Raw genomic sequence first — 7,830 nt, 5'->3', positions numbered from 1 at the left:
GGCCAGCATAAGCTAGATTGGGCGACCCAATTTCTACACCTTATCTAGCTACAACGTTTAAATGCTGTATGCAATTTACACTCACTGGCCACTTTATTAGGTACACCTGTTTTTATTGCTTGGTAACACAAATTGCTAAACAGCCAATCACACGGCATCAACTCAAGACGACTTGCTGAGGTTCAAACCGAGCATCAGAATGGGGAAGAAGGGATTTAGGTGACTTTGAACATGGCATGATTGTTGGTATCAGACGGGCTGGTCTGAGTATTTCAAAAACTGCTGATCTACTGGGATTTTCATACACAACCATCTCTCGGGTTTACAGAGAACGGTCAGAAAAAGAGAAAATATCCAGTGAGCGGGTGTTGTGTGGACGAAAATGCCTTGTTAATGTCAGAGGAGAATGGGGCAGACTGGTTTGAGATGATAGAAAGGCAACAGTAACGCAAATAACCACTCATTACAACCAAGATATGCAAAATACCATCTCTGAACGCACAACACATCGAACTTTGAAGAAGATGGGTTACAGCAGCAGAAGACCACATCGAGTGCCACTCCGGTCAGCTAAGAACAGGAAACTGAGGCTACAATTCACACAGTTTCACCAAAATTGAACAATAGAAAATTGGAATAACGCTGCCTGGTCTGAAGAGTCTTGATTTCAGCTGCAACATTTAGATGGTAGGGGCAGAATTTGGTATAAACAACATGAAAGCATGGATCCATCCTGCCTTGTATCAATGGTTCTGGCTGGTGGTGGTGTAATGGTGTGGGGTAGAGCCCTGCGCGGGACTGTTTTATTAAACCCCCACCCGCTGAATGTATGACCAGGACCGCCCGCAACCGCAATGTTTGTGTTCCACTCCCGCCCGCACCCGCAATGTTTTGTGTCCACTCCCGCCCGCACCCGTAATGTTTGTGTCCACTCCTGCGGTTTTGCCCTATACTCGCCGTATACAACTACCCCCTCTTCTGAGGCAACACCATTTCATAACATCAGTGGAGCCATCACGTCCCTATTAAATATTTTAGCCCGCTGGATGTGCCCTAATATGTACTGTAGCTTCTGCTACATACAGAACTTCTCTATTATTAATAGTTTAGCCCACTGGATGTGTATACAGTAAACTTTGGCTACTTACAGAACGTCCCTGTGCTGTAATACTCTATGTACCACGCTGAGCCAATCACAGAAAGCTGTGTATTCTATTATTGCATACAAAGCCTGCTCGGATTGGCAAAGGTTATATAAGCCCACCTCTCTGACCAATTCGAGCAGGCTTTGTATGCATTAATAGAATACACCGCTTGCCGTGATTGGCTCAGCAAGGTACATAGAGTATTACAGCACAGGGACGTTATGTAAGTTGCCAAAGGTACTGTATACACATCCAGTGGGCTAACATTTTTAATAGGCATATTCTGCAACTAGCTGAAGCTACAGTACCTGGCGTATAAGACGACCCCCGATTTTTGGGGTTTCTTTTTTATTATAAAAAAAGTCGTCTTATACGCCGGAAAATACGTTACACCAAATTGCACCATTCCCCCGTGGAATTTTTTGACCGCCCGCAGCAGAGTTAAAACCGCCCGCTCCCGCAAGGTCCCATGGGAGCCCAAACCCAATGCAGCCCTCTAGTGTGGGGGATATTTTCTTGCCACACTTTGGGCCTCTTAGTACCAATTCAACATTGTTTAAAGGCCACGGCCTACCTAAGTATTGTTGCTGGCCATGTCTATCCCTTTATGACTACAGTGTACCCATCTTCTGATGGCTATTTCCAGCAGGATAATGCACTATGTCACATAGCTCAAATCATCTCACCACTGGTTTCTTGAACATGACAACGAGTTCACTGTACTCCAATGGCCTCCTCAGATCTCGATCCAATAGAGCACCTTTGGGATGTGCTGGAATGGGTGATTCGCATCATGGAAGTGCAGCTAACAAATCTGCCGCAGCAGCGTGATGCTATCATATCAATATGGACCAAAATATATGAAGAATATTTCCAACACCTTGTTGAATTATGCCACAAAGAATTAAGGCAGTTCTGAAGGCAAAAGGGGGTCCAACCTGGTGCTAGCAAGGTGTACCTAATATAGTGGCCGGTGAGTATGAATTAACATACATAAGAGGTGCTCTCATGGTATCAGAATTTAGACTTTGTACTTAGTGTTACAAGTGACACAGTTGACTGGAGACAGCTGCTTCATGTCCTCACTGGCTACTCCAGCATGAGCATCTCATCTCTTTATGATCAAAGTTTGCAATTACTAAGCTTGAGCTGGCTTGAATATGACTGAAAACTGTGTGACGACAGTGTGGAGGGTGAGTCTTTTGGGGGGTGTTAGGGTGCTTGGTGGGCCATGCTCTTCTGAAATTCTGGGTATACAAGGCCTTAATTGTGCCTATTTATGTAGAGACATGGCCCATTCTCTGCCCAGGCCTAGTGCTTCCTTCAGTTTACATGGCAGGGATATCAGCCTAGAACATAGTGAAGCGGGAGAGTGGAGGGAAACAATTTATGACTGTACAGTGAAAATGAAAACAGATGCTTCTGTGGTTCACACAGGAAGTCTGCGTGAACTTTTGACAGCAGCTGCGTTGCTGACTGAACATTATTAGTAAACTGGAAATATCGTCGCACTGTGTGAGTGAAAGAAGTGTGGAAATACAGTTTGTGCTTATCTAGGCTGGCAGCTTGTCTATTCCATGGAACTCCTTCTCAGCGAACTATGTGACAATAATGATATCACTTTACCCACGTATAGGCGGTTAAAGCTCAACTCCACCTTTCTAGGAACCTTATTGTGAGACGTGGCAGCAAAAAGCAATTTCACTACTACAATAGTGGCGTGTAAAGAAATGAACACTTCCTATGGGATATGATGCATTGATTCAAAAGATTGCATGGAAAAATGAAACCACATAAGAGCCCTTTCACACTGAGGTTCTTGAAAACTGCCCATAAAACTCTGAGCGCTTTATAGGTGCTTTATAGGCGCTTTTGAGGCATTGTTGTGCACTTTTTTATAAACATGTGACTCAAAAACTTCCTCAAGAACCATTTTGAAGCGCTTTTCGGGCACTTTTGAGGCACTTCCCAATCATTTCAATGGAGAGGGGCGTTTTTGAGGCACATTTTTAACGCTCCAAACATGCTCCAAAGATGTGTCTTGCGCACCATCGCAGTGTGAAAGCATTCATTGATTTTCATGTGAATAGGTTTTTGTGAGCTTCTCAGGTGCTTTATTTTAAAAGGGCCTCAGTGGGAAAGAGCTCTTAGTCATTTAAAGCTGACCTAGGTCACAGGAGTTTGGTTCTGGTGGCTTTGGGCTTTAGTCATAAACAGAAAGGGGAGGTATGTTCACAATGTGGTGAGACATGCAAAATTCCAAGAGAGTAGTGATATTTGTTTTCATTTTTCTGGTAACTGTTTGTCATCTGTATTCTATTGTATGTATTATGTATGCTATTGTGTATAATCTAGCCACTTTACCACCGGAGGATTTTGCTGTCTTACGTCCAGGCCACTTTTTGCGATTCGGCACTGTGCGACTTTAACTGACAATTGCGCGGTCGTGCAAAGCCGTACCCAAACTAAATTTACGCCCTTTTTTCCCCACAAACAGAGCTTTCTTTTGGTGGTATTTGATTTTTACTTTTTTGCTCTATAAACAAAAAAAAGAGCGTAAATTTTGAAAAAATAAAAAATTTTTTCACATTTTTTATATGAATTCCCCCCCCCCCCCCCAAAAGAAAATGTAAAAATCAAAATTTTTTTACATTTTTGGCCAATTTGTTTTCTGCTACCTATGTTTGGTAAAAAAAATCACAATAAGCGTAGTTTGATTGGTTTGCGCAAACATTATTGCGTTTACTAACTAAGGGAAAGATTTCTGTCATTTATGGTGTTTTTTTTTTTTAACGAGTAATGGCGGCGATCTGCAATTTTTTTTGCGGGACTGCGACATTGCGGCGGACAGATGGGACCCTTGACTGACATTTTTGACACTTTTGGGGGTACCAGTGACATTTCTACAGTAATCAGTGCTATAAATATGCACTGTTACTGTAAAAATGACACTGGCAGGAAAGGGGTTAATTTTATTGGAGAGGGAGGGGTTAATGTATGCCTGGTGCTTACTAACGTGTGTGGGGGGAGGTGACTGAGTGACACAGGGACAGATCGCATGTTCACCCTGCAATCTGTCACTGTTTGTCACTTAGGAGATCCGCCCGCTTTGTTTACACAAACGGGCGGATCTCCAAACTAGATTCCCCGACGATCGGGGAAGAGAGGCGGTGATCACCGCCGCTCCTCCCCTGGCCCGACTCCCGCTGTGACTGAAAACAGCGGGAGTGAGCCTCCGGCAGCGCGCGAGCGCCGCCCACAAGGGGAGGAGTCCAGCGACGTAAGTCTACGTCGCTGGACGGAATCGAGCCACTTTGCCGCAGTACAGTCCCAGTGACTGGTCGGCAAGTGGCTAGGAAATGTCAGCCCACCCTGTTTCTGGGGGTACTACTGCGCTTCCAGGGGTAAGGGGGGTGCTACCCTCAAATTCCAAAGGAAATTAATTTAAAACAGTCCATCCACTGTAATATTAGTAAGACAGGCCTATGAAAGGGCAATTTGGTAACCAAGAAAACAGTAAAAAAAAGTAAAAACAGTTATGAAAAAAATCAAGTCCATTCGGTTAGTCATTAATCTGATTTTTATGTAATGTATTAAAACCAGTTCCTAAATACTTCCTTAGTTGAGCTGTGGGAGGTTCTCCTTCAATTAATACATTTTAACCTCCCATGTTTCTGCTTTATCAGAATTTACCTTACCATCCAAGATGGCTATGAAGAATTTACTCCAACTGCCACTTTGATACATTTCTAAGACTGAGCTTGTAATATTTCCTCCTGCCCGATTCCCTCCACACAACTTTACTATTGAGATCAATGGCACAGCCAGGGTGCGGGGTGTAAACCTAGACGCTGACCTCTCCGTCAGCCCCCATATCTAATCACTGGCTAAATCTTGCCACCTTAACCTCTGTAACATTTCCAGAATTCTCCCCTTTCTAACTAACGACACAACAAAACAACTTATTCACTCCTTGGTTATTTCTCATCTTGGCTACTGCAGCTCCCTCCTCACTGGCCTACCTTTACACAGGCTAGCCCCCCTTCAGTCTATCATGAATGCTGCTGCCAGAATAGTACACCTTACTAACCGATCCATGACTGCTTCCCTTTCTGTCAATCTCTTCACTGGCTTCTCTTACCCCATTGTATAAAATTCAAAATACTAACCACAACATACAAGGCCATACACAATATCACCCCCAGCTACATCACCAACCTAATCTGCAGATATCGCCCAACTCATCTTCACCGTTCCTCCCAGGACCTCCTGCTCTCTAGCTCCCTTGTTACCTCCTCTCACGCTCATCTCCAGGACTTCTCCAGAGCCTCTCCCATCCTCTGGAACTCCCTGCACCAGTATGTTCGGTCAGCTCCTACCCTGTCCGCCTTTAGGTGATCCTTGAAAACACACTTATTCAGGGAAGCCTACCCCACCTCCACCTAAGATCTGTACTTGAGTCCCCTCCACCAGATTATCCCCCGCAGCCACTATCTTTTGTAACACCTACCCCTCCCTTTAGATTGTAAGCTCCATGAGCAGGGCCCTCCTATTCCTTTTGTATTGAACTGTGTTGTAAATTTTGTCGTCCCCCTTTTTTATTGTAAAGAGCTGCGTTATCTGTTGGCGCTACATAAATCCTGTATGATAATATTAATTAATAATTTTGGCTGGCTGAGGACAATTCCTGAAACGGCCAAAATTCAAACTGTGGGTGGCCCTGCAAGCACCACAACCATAATTTGCTACCTGGGTCATTCGATTTTTAAATCGACTTTTGTTGAACTGGGAGTACAATTATTGGCTAAACATTGACTGCATCCTATCACTATTCAGGCAGCCATGGCTGCTAAATACTATAGTTTGCAGTGGAGATTCCTCAATGCCAGTGGTGTCAAACTCAATTTCATTGTGGGCCAGATCAGTAGTATGGTTGGCCTTAAAGGGCATTTTGGATCTGGGATGCGCTACTTTCAAAGTGCAGGGTTCAGTAGTGTGTTACATACAGAGTGCAGAGTTCAGGATTAACCTACAGACAAGAGTGCAAAGTTCAGGAGGGCGTTATGTACAGAGGACAGGTTTCAGGGGTGCGTTACGTACAGAGTTCAGAGTTTAGGAATGCATTACGTACAGAGTTCAGGAGTTCTCCTGTGTACAGAGTGCAGAGTTCAGGTATATGCTACAGACAAGAGTGCAGAGTTCAAGAGTGCGTTATGTACAAAGTGCAGGGTTCAGGAGTGTGTTACATACAGAGTGCAGAGTTCAGGATTAACCTACAGATAAGAAGTGAAAAGTTCAGGAGGGCGTTATGTACAGAGGACAGGTTTCAGGGGTGTGTTACGTACAGAGTTCAGAGTTTAGGAATGCATTACGTACAGAGTTCAGGAGTTCTCCTGTGTACAGAGTGCAGAGTTCAGGCATATGCTACAGACGAGTGCAGAGTTCAGGAGTGCGTTATGTACAGAGGACAGGTTTCAGGGGTTTGTTACGTACAGAGTTCAGAGCTTAGGAATGCATTACGTACAGAGTTCAGGAGTCCTCCTGTGTACAGAGTGCAGAGTTCAGGCATATGCTACAGACAAGAGTGCAGAGTTCAGGAGTGGTTATGTACAAAGTGCAGGGTTCAGGGGTGCGCTACGTACAAAGTGCAACGTTTAGGAATGCGTTACGTAGAGAGTTCAGGGGCGCGCTATTTAGAGAATGCAACGTTTAGGGGTGTGCTCTATATAGAGTGCAGGGTGTGCAACCCCAATGCCCCCCCTCCCTAAAGCTTCTTTACATCTCTCTCTCTACTACTTGGCCCAGCTCTATGTCTCCCTGTGTAGGTGACTCTGCCTCACCTTGAATGAAGATTTTTCTTTCTTTGGAGATCTGTCCCCTCTGTGAGCACATGCAAGGATCTGTTAGATCTGGGCACCACTGAGCAAAGCTGTCTCTTGTAAACACAGAAATCTTCTGTGTTAAGTGGCAGCATGAAGTGGGAGTAGACAGTGAAAGCCAGAGGTGGCGGAAAGGCGTTCCGCCACATTCCAGCTGCAAAAATGGGTGGGAGGGCCACACGACAAGGCCTGGTGGGCTGAAATTATCTGTGTGCCTTGTATTTGACATATGTGCTCTACGCCGTTTAGCATGAATGGGCGAACCAAAGAGAGGAAATTAAAGGGATTCTAAAGGCTCCTTTTTTACCTAAAATAAGAAAAAAACGTTATACTTTCCTGCTCTGTGCATTGGTATTGCCTCGATCTTCTTCTTCTGGGGTTCTCTTCTGGGGATCTTGGCTCCTCCCCTTCTGTATTTGGCACCATAGCAAGCTGCTAGAAGCTGTGTGCTTCTGTAGACACATACAGCGTAGCACAAGCCCCCGTCTCCCGCTCCCTCCTTACGGTTATCAATTGACAGCAGCAGGAACCAATGTGTCCAGCTGCTATCAGTCTGTTCTGTGAGAACAGGGAGAAAGAGTAGCGTGCTGCAGATGGGCATAGCGCTGGATTGATAGAAGACTCGGCTAAGTATTTAGGGAAGGAGGGGATGCAAACGGTTGGTGAAAGTTTTTTCTTTACTTTAACGCAGGTAAATTGTGCGCTAGTTGAAAAAGCTCACTTTCCATGACATACAGAAGATGCTCGTAGTGGAAATGGTGACACGACTAAGTAAAATCGATTTGCCTAGCTGCAGTGCTGCCTCT

General features: G+C 44.8%; 1 protein-coding gene across 2 annotated transcripts in view; it reads left to right on the top strand.

Moving 5' to 3' along the window:
• Positions 1 to 2,315: 2,315 nt before the first annotated feature.
• Positions 2,316 to 7,830, top strand: part of PIP5K1B (phosphatidylinositol-4-phosphate 5-kinase type 1 beta) — a 152,811-nt gene continuing 147,296 nt past the window's right edge. The window contains exon 1 of one of the 2 annotated variants that reach the window (XM_082256004.1): positions 2,316 to 2,338. The gene's annotated coding sequence lies outside the window, so the exon portion shown is untranslated. The remainder of the gene's footprint in view (positions 2,339 to 7,830) is intronic. The other variant, XM_082256003.1, reaches the window with a different exon arrangement.

This window comes from Pelophylax lessonae, assembly GCF_965119305.1.
Source record: "Pelophylax lessonae genome assembly, chromosome: 1".
Taxonomy (NCBI): Eukaryota; Metazoa; Chordata; class Amphibia; order Anura; family Ranidae; genus Pelophylax; species Pelophylax lessonae.
This window is presented reverse-complemented; position numbering and strand designations above follow the sequence as displayed.